At 34.1% G+C, this 18645-nt stretch overlaps 2 protein-coding genes, 1 non-coding gene and 1 pseudogene across 5 annotated transcripts in view; 3 read left to right on the forward strand and 1 right to left on the reverse strand.

The window, feature by feature from the left end:
* The window catches only part of LOC125823765 (small ubiquitin-related modifier 1-like), a 498077-nt gene that overhangs the window by 360293 nt on the left and 119139 nt on the right, over positions 1 to 18645 (reverse strand). The gene's annotated exons all lie outside the window — the stretch shown is intronic.
* LOC125823741 (ABC transporter I family member 6, chloroplastic) overlaps positions 1 to 18645 on the forward strand; it is a 377846-nt gene that overhangs the window by 24659 nt on the left and 334542 nt on the right. The gene's annotated exons all lie outside the window — the stretch shown is intronic.
* On the forward strand, positions 1374 to 4103 carry LOC125823586 (uncharacterized; annotated as a pseudogene).
* On the forward strand, positions 9050 to 9131 carry TRNAS-AGA (transfer RNA serine (anticodon AGA)). The gene has a single exon. It is a non-coding gene; the product is annotated as a tRNA-Ser (tRNA).

Consider the following 18645-nt stretch of genomic DNA (forward strand, 5'->3'; position numbering starts at 1 on the left):
AGTAAATTGGTTGAGTACAAATTAGTAATTCAATCGTCTTCAAGGGAAGAGCTTGGTACCTCACATATGGTTGTTGGAAAAGGACAAACTAAAAAGAGCTTATTTCAATCTGGAGAGTCCATTCAAGAGAAAGGAATTAAACTTCCTATGCACAACTTTAGGTTCCAAACGTCTTCCCAGAAAGGTGTTACTGCTTCAGTACATGTGACTGGGGAAACACTTGGTAATGCAGAGGAACAATATGATATTCAAGATCTACTAAACTTCAAACAGATGAAGAGGAAGTCGGTCCTACCGGCTACAAGTCTTGATCAGTTTCTGGAAGAACAACAGCTGCAGAAAGAACATGATATTAATGATCTACCAAACTGCAAGCAGGTAAAGAGGAAGTCGGTCCTACCGGCTACAAGTCTTGATCAGTTTCTGGAAGAACAACAGCTGCAGAAAGAACATGATATTAATGATCTACCAAACTGCAAGCAGGTAAAGAGGAAGTCGGTCATACCAACTACTAGTCTTGATCAGTTTTAAAAAAACAAGTGATACACATAGGTGATGAAACAAAAACTGATAACCACACAGTAGCTGATGATATTGTGGATAAAGAAGAAATCGGCGGGGATAAGTGTGCTATAGACGAGGAAATTGGCATTGATTGTAGTACAAAAGGTATGTCTTAAGCATTGTAAGATTTATTACTTACATAAAAGGAAATTCTTATTTCCTTACTGTTACATAAATCTAGGAATATTGGAGCCGAGAAAAAACAACATGTAAGGATATTCACGCAAGATATTTGGAAGAAAGAGAGGAAGTGACATTTGATAAAGGACAAGCAGTGAGACCAACTGGTAAGATAGTGTCGGAATTAACCAACTTTATAGGACAATTTCAAGGAATCCTAGATTCATCAACTTGATGTACACTAGTTGGCATGCGGTGCCAAAAGATACTAAAAAGCCCATGTGGGAATATATCAATGTAAGAACAATTAATTTTGAGATTGCATATTTTATTGTTTGTTTTTTCTGGATGAGGCTAAATATATTTTATTTTGCATAGTCAAAATTCCTAATTCCAGCAGAAGGAAAGAAGTGGGTCATGACTGGTCTCCGTGATGCTTGGAGGCGACACAAGTAAAAAATTAAAGAGAGATGTTTTGATAAAAATAGTACCGTTGAGGATATGCTAGCAAAACGTCCTAATGACATGCCAGAAGGTCAATTTCGTCAATTGATCAAGTATTGGAATCACCCAACTGTTCAAGTAAGGCTAAAATAGTTCATTTCTACTCTTCAACTTATTTTGCATCATATCTATTCTTTTTTTGTTTTATTTATTAATTCAAACATCTCTTTTTATTTAATTATAGGCCATGTGTGAGATGAATTCTCAAAACAGGAAAAAGCAAAAGTGGAGGCATCGAATGGGACCTATTAATTTTGCAAGAGTACGCGTGGCATTGGTAATACTTAGCAGACATTTCGTAAAAAAATCAAATTTCATCTTTTGTACTATTTTTTACTAGCCATTGTCCACTGTATCATCCTCGTCCATATGTTTTTTAATCTCTTTTGATGTTATTTGTAGCGTGCAACCAAAGAAAACAATGAGGAACCATCCAAGTGTGAAATGTTTATTGCAACTCGTACAAAGACGGGAAAGGAAATCCAGGCCGATACTCAAGTTGCAATAGTAAGTTTTTTAAAGTGGATTAGTGATGAATTTAATTCAGGTTTAAAAGTATATATTGTTGGGAGGGTGATAATTTTATTTTAATATGCTTGAGTCGTTGGATAGTTTGCTTGGAAGGGATGTCAAATAAAGTTAACTTAATGAATCATAAACTCATTTAAGCTGGAAAGAAAGAAGTACTTACATTTAATATGGATGTCAATTTTATTCAATAGGCTGAACTTTAGAAGCACCAAAATTTCGGGGAAACAACAGATGATGCTTTTACGGCAGTGTTTGGAAAGGAGCAACCTGGTCGACTAAGGTGCTATGGTAGATCAGTGACAACAAGTTCTTTAAAGAAAGATGAGGAAACTAACGAGCTAAAACAGAAACATGCCAATGAAATCACTTCTCTAAAAGAAGAAATGAATGAAATGAGAGAAGAAATGCAACATTTCTTTAGTCAATTGCTTCAAAACAACCCTAGATTGAATGTTCGAGATATGCCAGGGTGTGTTGGATCTAACATTGCTTCACCTATTGATGCGAGTAGTGCATAAGCTGTAAAAGGCCAAAATCTTCCACATTCTTCCGGGTCAACTCATGATCCGATTCTTCAAAAGGTATTTCATATTTTTTCAAATGTTCTTTTTTTATAACAATAAGTTAGCAAATTAGTATCCTAAAGAACTATATCCTATGTGATTGTAAATTTGTGATAGTTGGCTAATTAGTCGTCTCAATTTTTTTGAAAGTCTTCTTTGTGGTAGTTGGCTTATTGATGCAGTTAATTGCAAGCTTTCTAACTTCATGTTTGAATCATTCAAAGTTCTCTAGTTTTGGCATGAATGATCTAGAAGTTATATTGAAAAGCCTCTAAAAGTTTTCACTTGACATGGGTTCACTTGCCATGGGTTGTGGTGTTGTTGGTTCCTTAAGGCTTTTCTCTCTTTTGAACCTCTCAACTGTATTTTCCTCAACCTTGTCTAGTTCTTCATTCAAATCATCCTTTGTTTTGTTTGTTGATGTATGAAATTGTGAAGCTGGTTTTCTTGTTCTTCTTGTTTGTTGCTTTGTTCCTGCACAATAAGATTATTATAGTTATTATGAGTAGAATTAGTAGATTTAAGTGTCTTACCTGACTGTGCCTTAGGCTGATATTGTTGGTCTTGCCCTGTCTTCTCTTGTGGTGATCTGGTCTCTATTGTTCTGTCTGAATCTGTATCATCATGATTTAACACCTTACCCATAATATCAACAAGGTCTTTACAATAACACTAGACATTCTAACATATACATCAATACTCTATATTCAAAGAAAATTATAAAAGAAATTCTACTTGGCTTAGATTTTGTCTTGGTCAATATCTGTGTTAGGACTTAGGAGAAATTCTATATGGGTGCCTCAGCAGTTGCATGTCCTTGAAAGATTATCCCAACTGAGAACAAGCAATTCAGTGAGCCCTTTTTTGGCAAAATGGTCTGGTGGATACCTATACTTGTACCTGTTTGTATTGTGGACCCTTCTACTTACCCTTTTGTCATCTGAACCCTTACACTTAATAAAACATAATATGTCAAACCCCTCTGACCGTTGACCATGCCTATGTGACATTAATATGGTTGAGTTGGCAAGAGAGTGAGACCACACGCCTATTAAGGCAAGTGAACATCATATTTAAAATTTTAAAATATTTAAATTAAAAGAGTAAAATAATAAACATAAAAAAGAAAATTGAAACCCTTCTTCTTCACCCAACGACCAACTTTTTTCAGTAATTAATTAAGAAGTCATTTCTTCTTCCCTCACTAACCCCTCCTTTTTGGCCATTCTCACGCTTGAACAAACTTTTTATTTTCTTCTCCCCAATTTACCAACACCTATTTAGCAAGGTTTAGCAATCCGCTGAATGTTCTTTGTGGCAGTCTCTTTTTAATTTTTGAGATTGGATTTAATTGGGAGAAATGCTCACACCTTTTTCAGCTTGAAATTTTGTTCTTTTTTTTTCTTTGGGCAAAAATATACTATTTGTTAACTTACGGTAGCCATTTTTATTTTGTCCGTCGAGGTTTCGGGCTGTATTTCTATGTGACGACTGTCTTTGCTTTGTACTATTAAGTGACTCCAGTATTTGGAAATAGGTTTTGTTGCAAAAAAAACCCACCTCTTTAGCAGTTCCTGGCGATTGATTCACCACGAGAAGGAGAAAGCGGACCAGCTCTCGCCGGAGACCACTGAATCGCAGTGGCGTGAGAAAGAGGCGACACTGGCTAGTGGAGAGGAGAATGAGGTGGGTGAGGGTGCGGTCATGGCGGTGAAGAGGTTTTTTGGCCAGATTTGGTGGTGCGGTGGCTTTAGGTTATTGTTTTTGTGGAGATTGGAGGAGGAAAGAAAAATAGTGATGGTGTGCGGTGGAGATGAATAGAGTGAGGGAGAAAGTATATGTGATTTCGCCGGCAAAAATGGCGACGACGGCGGCCATGACTTTCTCTGGTCGATGGGGGTCCCTGGTGGTTCGCATGAGTTGTCGATGGTACGAAAAAAGGAAGACAGTGGAGAGGGGAACGAGGTTGGTGAGGGGCAATGAGCTGGTGTGGTGGCTTATGGTTTTTGGATTTGTGGACGTTGGAGAAGGATGAGGTAAGAAAAATGGTGAAAGTGTGCGATGAAGACGGAGACAGATGAGGGAGAGAGTATTTGTGGTCTCGTATTTGTGGTCTCGCCGGCAAGAGGAGTGGTGGCAGCGGTAAATTTCTCCGGCGATTGGGCCTTTTCCCCGTGAAAATGGCAGATGATGTAGGGAGACCCAAAATTTTAATTTAGAAGAATAATTAATTATTTTTTTTAAGTTTGAATCAAAACTTTATGATTTTTTGTCCAAAAAGAAATTGTTATAAAAAGTAAAAAATGATGTGGCAAAATTTATCTTACATGGAATGTGACATCAGCGTGATTGAGAGTCACCATGAATTGAAAGGGTTCAACATGTTGAGTTTAAATGAGTTCGGGGGTTCAGATGACAAAGGGGTAAGTAGAAGGGTTCACAATACAAATGGGTACAAGTACAAGGGTCCGCCAGACCATTTAGCCCCCTTTTTTTGGAACACAATTTGTTTTATTTCGAATTGATTTGAGCTTTGAAGGTGATCAACTGATTATGCCCAGTTCAGAACACATAGAGCTAGTAAAATGGGAGTGCAAATGTGGAAAAGAACAACAATGATTTATAGTGTTGTTTTTCTTCTTCTCTGTTTTGGTAACATGAAGAAAGTTGAGATTTTGGTAGTTGTGGATCAGATTGGTAGACTTACGCCACCAAGGGTTAGCTCAATAGGGACCAATTGAGGGACTTATGTGTTATGTCACAAGTTAGAGCCCTACCCCAAGCGAACTAAATTCAGTATTTAAGTGGAGAAGGGTAGAGGAGCCGGCCTATCATCCCCAAGTTTCAAAGGTTGCAGTTGGCCAAAGGGTTGTTCTAGATGGATTCTCGATCTTAAAAGAGAGATTCGTAGACTTGAAAAGTAAAAAGGAAAGGAAGTAAAGGCGTAAAGGCTGAAAGACCAGGAGGACTGGGAGAAACTATGTCTCATTTCTGGCACAAATCAACTACTAGGTGCAATTTCAGCAGCTTCAATCAGTCTCACGATGAAGAGAAGTCACTTTCAAATAACCACTCTCCATGAAGCATGCAAATTTCTATTTGGGAGAAAATCTCCACAACTTACCATAAAAGCGTTGTAATATAGGTGGATAGTCTCCTAATTCCTTCCCCCTCCATGTGGGAACCATAATCTTCTTCCACTATACTACGTGAAGTTCCTATTACACTTCTTACCCTTCCAATAAAAATCCCCAATGATCTTCTCCAAATTGCTGAAACACTTACAAGCATGCACAATATAGACAATAGATATAAAATATTTGTGTATATTAAGGAGAGTCGATATACTTCATCTTTCCTCCCTGAGTAAATAGTCTTTTCGTCCACTCAAATTTTTCTGGGATCTTAACAACCGGCTGCCAAGTATCCAACTTCTAATACTTCAATGTCGGACTATCCAAATTCAAAATCTGATAAGTATGATATTTTCTTATCAAACTAACTCTTCAACTATAAATTAAATGTTTTTCCATTATCACTAATAATCATAATTCAATTATACATGTTAAAATTTGTACCAATCATACGCTGTTGTAGCAATGGGATGGAAGGAGTATATGACATTTTTAGCAGACTATTCACCACTGTCTGAATAATCTGGTATCAACAAAAAGATCATAAGACTAGACATTCTAACATATACATCAGTACAATATATTCAAAGAAAATTATAAGATAAATTAAAGTTTGTGAGTTCTCACAAACTGAATTTCTTAATTGTTCGGCCTGCTATTTACTTAATTACAAGTGTTTGAATCCTCTTACTCACCTGGTAGAAGAAGGGGCTTTGCCTTTTAACAATAGAGACCAGATCATAGGTACTGCACTTCTTGTCTATTGGTTTGTTCCTGCATAATAATATTTGTTTAAGGTTAGTTGTTACTTTAGCTTCAATGTATTCATTTCGAGTAAAAAGAGTTTGATTAAGCTCAAATTTATGAGCTGCTTGAAGTTGTCATATCTTATGACTTTCAATTCCATATCCGCATAAGTTGTTGTTTGTTATCTTCAATTTTTTTTAGATTCTGTCTTCTCCCTTGGCAATTTTTTTAGCCAAATCACTTGCATGACATATAAGTTATCTCAAGATATCTAGTCTGTTGTTTTAGAAATGTGAAGAGCACAATAGTTGAGTTTGTTATTCTACGATTATTGATTATCTCTCAAGAGACTAACTCCTTCCTTTAAATTGAATGCATTTTGGTGCCTAATTAATGTTGTGTAAATGATGTGTGATTATGAATAAGATTTTTCTGATCAATTTTGTTTGCCTGGTTGTCTGCAAATGTCCAATTTTCTTCATGTAAAGAGAATCTCAGTTATGATATTTGTTTGTTTATGAATACATCTTTGTTAAAGTATTGACCTGAGCTAATTCAATGGCATGTGATTATATGCTTTGGTCTCATTTATTGTTATGTATATACAATATGTAAATGAATGTTCAACTTGCATAGAAGTGTCTTTCAAGGAACTGCATTCTGCAATCTAGAATCTGTAATTTGCAATTTGGAACTGCATGCTGCAATCTGGAATCTGCAATTTGCAATCTGGAACTGTACTTTGCAATCTGGAATTGCATGCTGCAATCTGGAATCTGCATTCTGCAGATTTGTTGTTCTCTATAACTACTGCAGTTTGATTTGTTGTTCTATAACTACTGCAATCTGGAACTTCTTGCCTCTTCTATAACTGCTGTAATCAGGAACTTCTTGCCTCTTCTATAACTGCTGCAATTTGATTTGTGTAGGGAAATGGAAGTGATCAAATTTGAAGGGTCACCGCAAGTCAATTTGATCCCATTGAAGTGGATGATGAAGAGTTTTTGAACTATTGTAAAAATTTGAATGCATTATATTTGATTTTGTGAAATATATTCATTGCTAGAATATATTGAACTATTGTGAGAGTACTTTTTGAACTATTGTGTACACATATTTAGAATATTGCTTTATAAGTATGTGTATGTACAAAAGACATACTATCTTTTGAAGTTTATGGTGAATATAAATTTGAATTACTTATTAGCTAATTTAATGCTTGAGATTATTTATTGCAAAACAATACTGGTGTTTTTTAATTAGAAATTGTGGCATATAAATTTTTTATAGCCAAAATAATATTACCACACTTAAAAGTGTAGCCATAGGACTGTAAATTGTGGTATGCACATGGGCAAGGACTACACTTCAAAATGTTGTCATACATAAGATAGAAAAGGCAACACTTATTAATCGTGGGCAATATGGAAGAAAGGCCACACTTAAAAGCGTAGATGATAAGGCATCACTTTTAAGCGTAGCTGCAAAGTGTGGCCTTTTTGCCTTTTAGGCTATGCTTGAAAGTGTAGCTGATAAGGCAACACTTTTAAGCGTAGCTGCAAAGCGTGGCCTTTTTGCCTTTTAGGCTACGCTTGAAAGTGTAGCTGATAAGTCAACACTTTTAAGCGTAGCTGCAAAGCGTGGCCTTTTAGCCTTTAGGCTATGCTTTTAAGCATAGCTGGTAAGGAAACACTTGAAAAGTGTCGCCTAAACTCTAAGGTTACGCCTCATTCGGCCATCCCCGGAAAAGCGTGGCTTAAAGTAAAAAAGTGTGGCCTTTGATAAAAGGCCACACTTTTCTAGGGTGGTTGTAGACATAAAATGTTGTAGTAGGTATAGTCAACTAATAAAACAAAGTTGAGGGGTATTTTTGACCCTTTTCCCCAAAAAAAAATAACATATTAATATTTTTTCTTAGAACTCTCTCCCTCCCCACCCCACTCCCACAAATCTGCCATTGGGAGAATGAATCTCTTAAAATTAATTTTATTTTTTTTGACAAAATGGGTCACTCAAACAACAAAGTTTATATTGAAATCGGAGTAAAAAATATAATGTTGGTGTTGGATTTTGTGGATTACTAAAAGGCTGATGGAATGAAAGTAGGGTGCAGAGGTGGGTGATAAAGATGAAGAAAGAAATGACTAATATTGGAGAAGAAAGGTATAAGAGTGCTTCAATTGAGAAAAAATATTTGGGGAAGACAACAAAATAAAGAAAGAAAAAAATTAAATATTTTTTTTTAAAATGGGACCCGCAATTATTTTTACCTCTAAATTAAAATTTTCACATATTTTTTAAAAACTTAATTTATATAAAAAAATATAAAATAGTAGTTATATACTAAAAATGACATGTGTACATTTTTATAATTCATTTTTTTCTTTTTTAACTTTTCACTTGCTTTTAGGAGAGTGGATTCACTCTCTCCGCCACATCACCCCTTAGGGGGTAGTTAATTCACTTGAAAGTTATTAAAGGAGTGTTTAAACGTTCGTATAGTTTAAGTGCTAAAGTAAATTGTGATGCCAAGTTCAAGAGGATTTTTATGTGTTTTCTCAAAAAAAAAAATGTATCATAACTCAAGCTACCATACTCAAAACTATTTTTTCACCTGTTTATTTGTTTTTCATAATATTTTTTCGCAATAGCCAAACCAAACTAAAATAGTGCTCCTCTTTAGGAAAAAAAAAAAAAAAGGAGGAAGAGAGACAAGTAGAAAGTGTGTTAAAGTGTATAGAAAGAAATATACACTCAAGTTCTGATATAATCCAAATTACCCAAAAACTTTTAGCTAGATGGATGAATTTAAATTGTGACAAAACTGAGAAATCCCAACTTGCAATAAAAACTCATAATATGACAACGTTTTTAAGCCATCGAATTGTGGACGTGCCGGAGTGGTTATCGGGCATGACTAGAAATCATGTGGGCTTTGCCCGCGCAGGTTCGAATCCTGCCGTCCACGATCATTTTATTTATGCCAAATTTCCTCTTCTCCTCGGCAAATGGCAATAAAGAACACATTTTTATTATTGTTTGTACAAATGGCATGGGAAATTGAAAGAAAAAACGATATTTATCTTAAGGCTAAAGAACACATTTTTATCATTGTTTGTACAAATGGCATGGGAAATTGAAAGAAAAAACGATATTTATCTTAAGGCTAAAGAGGATTAATGTACGATCAAAGAATAGGGCCGAGTAATCTAATATTGAGGGGTTAAACATAAGGTATGATCCGTTAGGGTGTTAGAACCGAACTAGATGTGATTGGTATCAATAAAAAGAATAATAGTTGTTAGATACAAAAGATACGAACATGGCAATTGAGTGTCGTAGACCAAGTGTACTCAAGAAGTAGAGTTCCTAAATTAGGTTTGAGTAGAGTCCCTTGAAAGTAACAATATGACCAGCAAGAGATTTAAAAGATGTCTAAAGGAGATTACTACTAAGAGCCCGTTTAGATTGACTTAAAAAGTAGTTGTTAAGTCAAAAATAAAAAGTTAGTAGGCCTACTTTTGATTTTTAACTTATTATAATTTTTAACCTTGTCAAACACTTCCTAATTTATTTTAAGACATTTTTTTAAATTTATTTTAAATTTATTTTTTTATAATATTTATCAAACACTTCTAGAAGTGAAAAGTTGACTTAAAAGTAAATTTGACCAACTTTTAAGTCAAGCCAAACACCCTCTAAGGCCATAAAAGGATATATGCCAATAAAATTAAGCCCTCGTAAGAAGAACAGCTATATGACAATAACCTTGAAAGACTAAGAGAAATCATGAAAGAGTTGAAGGAAATAAGGATCTACCAAGATTAGTAATGCCAACAAATTTAAGAACCTTGACTCACGTTTGCTCATTTAACTAGCTAATTAAAGTCATATATGGAAGATTAAGCTAAGTTATAGATTGCAGAAATGTCTAAAATGTATGGAGCTTCTCATGTATTCATTATTCCTGCCAAGATGTTTGTTTCACGATAGATACTTTGAAAGAATTTCATGTATATGATGAAATGCAGCACGCAATTAAAGACACTCAAAGATGTATCTCAATTTTTAGATTTGTAAATAAATAAATAGTAGAAATTTGATTTAGCTTTGAATAATTACTCAAATTAATTAAAATTTCATCAAATTAGACAAGAGTGTCATCTTAGGTACAAAGTAGAGAAATACTGTTTTCCCAAGCTAATCCATCGGAATGATGTGTCCAACCTAAGTACTAATTACTCCCAACTACATTTTCAAAGTTGGTAACATTTAACCCAACTAGACAAGGCCATGTGTGCATAGGGGATCATACAACTACCTTTTTACGTGGCAACTCATTAGAGGTTCGTACATGATCCAACTTTTGAGTCACTCAGAGTAACCTTTGGTCTTTCCTAAAAGGTGCTCACTTCAATAAAGAGATTAATCCCATTTAGCAATGCCTTTAGTGAAATGAATCTATATCTTCATTCTTTATCAGAGATTTCGCGATCGTTTAGTAGAATGTATTAGTAAAAATATTATATGCATTAACTTTATGTATTAGTAGTCCGTTGTTTGATATATCTTTTCATGTCCCTTGTTGATATACATTTTTCATGCTATATATAACTAATGCTTACATTAGTTATACATTGTATTGTGTATTATTAATACCATAGATTTTTGGGTATTAGTAATGCAAAGAATTTAATACATGCATTAGTATCGTTAAAGACTCAATTACCCCTGAAATGCACTTTTACATATTTTCCATCATAATTATGGAGAATATTTTTGTAGATAAATATTTTTTTACAATGTATATTAATTTTAATATGTCAAACCAAACAATGAGTAAAAAATAATATATGCATAACTAGTACAAATATTACTAATACACTCTATCAAACAACTAGTAAGAAATCAAAACGAATATCATTTCTTAGTGGGAAACCGTAAAAATGCAAATATGGATTAATTGATAAATAAGCTAGGAGAATCTATATTAATTGATCAATATTATATATATATATATATATATATATATAAAAGAAAAAGACAAAGTTCCAGCCCGGATGTTAGTTGAAGGGGTCCTACCTATGTTAATGACATCTCCAATAAAATACCAAGTAATGATTAATTGTTATAGCTTTCCAATTCAATGGTCATCATAGAAGAAAGATGAGTAGTGGTCCTAATAGGAGTGGTTTCCAAAAATATAATAACTATAGGTTATAATAAGTTTGACTTTGAGTGTATTAGAAATAAAATGATGATTAATTAGTCCATAATTGTGACACACTTCTATGGCTGTTGCTTCAACTCATGACTTGTATCAATCTGAACCGACACATAGAGACATTGGAGGATAAATTATAAAGTGTTAAAAGTAGTGAGGTGTAAAGATCAACAGTATGAATTTTAACATTTTTTATTGTATAAACTTTTCTTTTACTCTATTTTTTCAAAGAAAATATATTATAGTTTCATAGTTTGGTGTTGTAGGGAGGAATTTATGAAGAATGAATGGATTTTATTTGGAACTTTTGAGAAGCATGTCAAACCAGGTACTTAATTCATTTCCATTTATTCATCCTGCTTCTACCTTTTACTTATGTCACTATTCTTATTGTTTTAACAAGTCAGGTGTGAGTTTGAATCTTGGGATTGTAGATAATTGTTAATGTTTATGCAAATTGATTTGTTTTTCTTTTTACTAGTAATGTAATTCTTTTTCACATATAGATAGGGTGAACATTTAGTTCTTCAATTTTTGATTCTTCAATAGTGTGTACCGAATATCGAACCAAACTAGTTCAGTTGGATTCGATTTAATTCAGTTTTTAAAATTCGGTCCTGCATTTTTTTATGAATATTATCAACAATAACAAGGATATTCAACTTGTGTGCAATCCATGCTAAGAGAGTCACCAATCACCATGGAGAACGAGCTTAATTAAGTTGATCACAATATTGATTAATGATCACTCTCTTTTTTTTGGTTTTAGCCTTTAGATACTGAACTAGTAGATGGTTATCTCAAGGACCGTATGATTTTAGCCTTTATGAAATTCTGAATGAAGTGATAATTAGTAAATACTATACCTCCGTCCACTTTTAATTGTCACAATTTTCTTTTTTAAATCAAATGATAATAGCTTTGACTAACATTTTACATGTATTTTTTCGTCATATGTATATGCAAAAAATTGAAATTTATAGTACTTTTCATATAGTTTTTGCATCTAAATTCTTTGTTTAAAATATAGAACTAATGTAATCTAATTTAATTTTGAAAATTAATCAAAGTGACTTTTGAAAAGCGCAACATAACAATTAAAAAGGACAGAGGGAGTAGGAAATTTACATAAACTTCATTAGTGTTAGAGCTAATTACTTTTTTTTTTAAGCAAGTGCGCTAGGCAAGGTGTGCCTAGGGCTAGTTTTATTAATAAAATGAAAAGGATCTCAAAGAGAAGAGTACAAGCAAGGGGGGCTAGGCCTTACCTTACTAATCTTAATGAGATAACAAACCTCTACTAATTAACAAGCATGAAAAAAAATAAGAGCTAGAGAAAACTAGATATTTTATGATCATCATAGAGTTTATAATACACTCTGTGATGATACTACAAATGAGGATGCTTAAATAATGCAAAAATATAAAATCTAAGAATAAAGCTAGGTTATCAACCTCAAACTTTATTTTATATATGTAAGAATTAAAAGAGATGGATTGCCCATGTAAAGTAACCTGAAGTATTTCCCACTTGTCTTCTTCATCAAATATGTCCAGCAAAACTTGATAGTTCATCACTTCTTTTTGGATCGTGTTGTTGTTGAAACTGTCATATGATTTTGCTTTGCTAGTCGCATTGGTAGTTGCCTTGGAATAAATTCCTCAGTCACCTTACCATCCCAACTATGTTGCCTTTCATATGTCTTCTTTTTGTTTTTGTTGCTTCCACTTCTTTGTTGCCTAGGCAAGAGATCTCCATCTTTGGCTACCTTATCAGATAATATGTCTAACATATCATCCTCATCATCTTTGTCAAACATTTCACTGCCCAAGTCACTATCATAAGTTGTAGTTGGACTACATCTTGAAACTTCAGCTTCTGGCTCATGACTTATTTCTAATACCTTGGTGTTAATGGTCAAGATCTTTTTGGAGTTATCCATTGTCACTGCCACAGATGGATTTGCCTTACTTGAAGGCACAAATATGAGTGCTTGAGGACTTAACTTACTCCTTGTAGGTGCATGCTCCTCTTCCTCAACTAAATCTGCCCATCTAGAATCTAAATCTGCCCATCTAGAATCACTCGTTTCCTTCACCAAACTCTTGTCATTCCCTTTGGAATGTGGAATGATCATTGGGTTTTCTTTATTCAGAGTAGTTTCTGGATTAGAAACTTGAAGAATTGGACTAGATAAAGCATGGAGCTCTTGATCAGAATTGGTCATTAGGGCATCAAAGGTGTTAGAGCACACAATCTTCCTTGACACTTTATCTTCACAATTTTGCTCCTTGTGTGGTGGGTTAGTGCAATCTAGTTGTTGTAGTTTGGCTGGAGAAAATGTTTTGCTTGGTACTTCAGTCCAGCCTTCCTTATCATTGTCCTTCAAAGTGAAGTTATGATCGCGTGTACCACCAGATTCAAAAATTTGATCCAAATTCTCTTCACACTGTTGCACCTTATTAGCCTGGCAAGAATCTTGAATCGTAGCCAAACTAGGATTTTTCCCAGATAAAACACCAGCAATAGGTATTTTAGGATTCGAAGCTAGATCAAACTCCAAATTAATCACGGGAACCATCGAATCACTAGTAACATTATCATTTGCACTCAAAACCAAAGTATCGTCTTGAACACAAGTATCAACTACTCGATCTCCATTATTTTTAATGGCTGCCACAATTGCTATTTCATTATTATTTGCATCTGCAACTTGAGTATTATCATCAATCCTTTGATCTATGTTTGCTAGTCCCCTCTTCTCATTTAAAATTTGTCTCAAATCACCTTGAAATTTCTCACCATTGAATTGTTCATCTCCAACCATTCCATTATCTTTGTGACTTTTATCTTGATTCTTTTTCAAAATCAATCGACAACTGTTTTCATCATGACCTTGATGCTTACAATGGTTACAATATAAAGGTAAATTATCATAAACAAATTCCTGAAAAACCTCTTGAATCTTACCGGTTTGCTGTCCAAATACTGGAGACGCATCCTCTTAGGCAGCTTGTCCATAAGATCGAGTATCACCTTCACCCTAGTAGTGATAGGCCTTGTCTTGTATTGTGTTGCCTTGTCAATAGTTATTGGCCTTCCAATCGCTGATGCCATCGACAACAAGGATCTCTTGGCAAATAAATCTGGTGATAATCGAGGCAACGAAATCCACACCGCAGCCATTGAAGTTTCTTCTCTAGAATTGAAATCTATTGTCCAAGGAAATACCCTATAAAGATGTTGCTCTCCACGGAAAGGTAAAAAGCTTACCGATTTTGATAGAGCAACCACATAATCTTCATATTGGTCTATCCTTAGCAGAATATGTCTACGAGCAAGTAAACCAACTAAACAGTTTCCTTTGATGCCCAAGTGTTTCACTTCTAGTGTATCGGATGAGAACTTAATAATTACAGCTTGATGTAATCCTTCTTCTTGTGCGAAAACCTGTCGTTCTTCCTTTGTGAATTGAATCATAGGCTCTCCATGTACATATTGAATCTGTTTCAACTGATTTTTTGTCAAATTTTTGACATCTTGATTTGTGGTTAATCGAGTAGCAAAGGATGTTTGTTGATTAGGATTAGGGTTTGTCTCTCCCACAACCAAAGGCCGGGGAGAGATGTGCGCAGACATGGCTGCTGCTAAGTCTCCATCGCAATTGCTCAAGGTTTAGGTCGTCCGGAGAGATGTGCGCCATACAATAGAGCTAATTACTTAGATAGACTCTAATCAATTTATTTAGGAGAAGATTAGTAATTAGGGATACCTACTTCATTATCATATATGCAATTATCTTACTAAATTTTGGTGCGTCTAGATACATCATTCAGATATGTTCAGATACATGTATCTCAAGATATATGAGATCAAAATTAAGTATAGTTTGTTCTAGATTACACCGTATCCAAGTGGAATCGCATGTATCTAGGATAAATAACAAATCTTGCTTGCCACTCTCCTATATATCTGGTGTGATTCACATGTATTTGGGATACATGACAAATCTTGCTTGCTTCCTCCCTATTTTAGTGTATCTGGTAACAAAAATACATGTTCCTAGAATTCTAGATGTATCTTTCTCAATATATGATAGAAAACTCTTAAATTAATAATATACTAATATGTAATATTTTGAAAGCATAAGTAATAATTGTATATATGATAATGAAGTAGGTATCCCTAATTACTAAGTTTCTCCTAAATAAATTGAAGTAACTTACTCCTGTAATCAAGTTAGTAGTATAACTAATCCAGAAAATCGTAATGGGGAATCAGGGCAATATCAGTGACAGTCCAAGACATTTGTTGCAAAATTTAGTTGATAAGATGGTCATGCATTAGTCGTCATTGCTGTATGATAAAGAAAAAAGGTTAGGATACTTCAGTTCTTGGGTGCACCGAAGTACCGGACCCTAAAACCGAGAATCAAACCAAAGAACCGAATTAATTCGGTCTAATTTTTTGGTTTACGATATTTGTGCCCAATATAGATATTTATGTTCTAACACTATAACAAAAGAACAATTTTTAGCAACAATAAATAGATATATAAACAAAGAATGCTAAAGCCTTTAAGATAACGAGTACTATGATTCCAAATGCTCTAGCATATTCAATAGATTATTATTGTCTGACGTATACAAGACACAAATTTAGGGTATTTTTCCTGCTTCACTCAGTTAATTTTTGTGTTTTTAATTATGCTCGGATTGATATATGTATAGCATAACATAACGGGATCTTTAGCGCAGCAGACTGTCCTTAACTTTTTATACCACAGCATAACACTCTTTTTTTGAAACAGGACGCTTTGTTCCGATGGATATATATATATATATATATGCCAGGAAAAATCTCGAGGAATGAAAAGGTTCAATGCTCATGTCTAACCTCTGGATGTGACATATAGGAACTAATTCATTTTGGAAGGCAAGTCAGGTTGTGGCTATTGTGAGTTCATTAATAGTACAATTAGTTTAGTTAGATACCAATATTTTGCTTTAATTAATGTATAGGTTGAGATCCACCTTCCAAAACTAGCCCTTTGTTGGGCTTCTGCTTAATTAGTTTTGTGGCCTTCTTCTTCATCATGTTCATTTGATGGACAAGAATGAATAAATATATGTTTGTATCTTAATGATGTCGATTGACGAAAGTGGGAGATTTTTTAATGAATATATAAGTCCAACTCTTTTGTTGAAGTGTGTGACCATCTCATCTAAAAACTTAAGCTCTAAGAAAGAGCACACTTTTATTAGTTAATGATATTCTCAACAGATTTAACTTATATCTTCTAATCATGTAGAGTAATAATTTTCACTCTCTCAATGCATTTCACCTGTTATTTTTTAATTTAGCACAAAAATCTACGATACAACAATTTTATTCACCGCACCAGATGAAACACTTGTTAAAATTTTTAGGCTAGTTGAAATGAATGTGTTTATTACTGAAAATGGATTTACTACATATAAGCTATAAGGTCAGTCAATATTACTAGAGACTGGAGTAAGGTAAAAGGGCAAAGCAACAATCGCAATATATAGGCTAAGTTGAAGAGATGAGGATGAACAAAAGAAGAAAAAATTAAATCTATCTTCTCCACAATCTAAGGAACAATAAAAATAGTGCTAAGATATTGATAGCTTTTGACAATAAAATTGATATAATGTTAAGATCTTGACAAACAAGCTAATGTGATTTAAGATAGTTATTTTTTGTAAAGTTATAATGAAACATTTGAATGTTACAACACTATGAAGCATTCGAATGTTACAACACTATGAAGTGGATACGCAACACAAAAGACTTTAACTTAAAACATACAACAATTACTATGATAAAAGATGCATGAGAAGTCTTCAAATTTTCAACTTTGCATTAACCGATTGATTGAAATAGCAATACAAATCAAGAGAAATACAATGAAAATTCTATATATTAAAGTTAAAGTAGTTGATCCCTTTCTTCTTCTTCACTTCTATCAGCTTCTCGATCGATCTATTACTTTTTTGCACCATTATATGAAAAAGGTTAAAATTTTCTGTGAAAATTATTGTCGGATCAAGAAGTGTTCACATATATATAGCAAGAGACCATGACTGCATTTCACGCATTCAATAATGTATCTTACTTGCAGTGCTAAGATGTTGAAAATACAATATATGAGTAGTACAAGTTTGGTGAAGAGAGAAAAGGAGGAAAGTTTTATCTCTTGTAAGGAATGCAGAGCTGGGATAGATAATTTTGTAACAACTGTTAAGTTCGCGAGCTCTCTTGGTAAAGTTTCAAGAATGACAATGCCAAGACTTGAAGCTTTCTGCATTTCTCCAGGTTTTGTGGAATAACTCCATCTAGGGTAAGTATATGAAAGAACCCTTTTTTCTACTTCTTATGATGCAATTGGGGCTTATCGGCAGAAACAAATCAATTTAGACAGTCCTTTGTGGCTCAGGTGGCGACTAGATCAATGCGTTATTGCTTCAAGAGAAACTCCCATTGAAGTTCACTATGAATCTTTAGGTACTTTTTATGAGATTTATGGACACTACAAGTCTAGTTCATCCCTTCCAAGTTTAGAAGATGATCACGTATAGTTATAATTGGAAGCTTTCCAGTTATAAGATTGTTACCTGTAAGAGCAATCACTTGCACTGTACGTAGTAATGTTAAAGATCGATGGAGCCAGTAAGCTAGCTGATTATATATATTAATTGCAGGTCTAGGACAGTCAGATCACCGATTTCTCAACACTTGCAGCTTTGTTAGATTGGAAAAAGAAGTTGGAATTTTCCCCAAAAATGGCTCCGGTGAAGTTGTACGTTGCTTGTGACATTAATCAATTTCAATCTCCACAAACTCTTCTGGAAAGTATTGTCACTGATGTCAAGGGAGATGAGAAATGAGAGGTTTGCAAGATGTGGAGGAATGGTACCATGCTAGAAATGTCTAAAGCAGTTATAACTCTATGGTGACGGGATCTGCAAGTGATTCCGATCCATCTGCAAATTGTGGTTGAAGAAGACCAGTTGCTTGCTAAGATGAGAAGAAATGTGAGATCTCGAAGCAACAAGTACTGTAGTTAGGAACAGTACTGTAGCAAGTGATATATGTATGGTCGTGGAGTAGAATGAAAACTGCAAGAGTGAAGAGAAGATTACAACTTAATTCTGCCCATAAGTACTACAATTGATAATGCAAAAACAATGATTTATACTACCATTTTTAGTTTTTCAGACATAGTACAAGTTA

The sequence above is a fragment of the Solanum verrucosum genome, unplaced genomic scaffold (assembly GCF_900185275.1).
Source record: "Solanum verrucosum unplaced genomic scaffold, falcon-dt-bn FXZP01000093.1, whole genome shotgun sequence".
Taxonomy (NCBI): domain Eukaryota; kingdom Viridiplantae; phylum Streptophyta; class Magnoliopsida; order Solanales; family Solanaceae; genus Solanum; species Solanum verrucosum.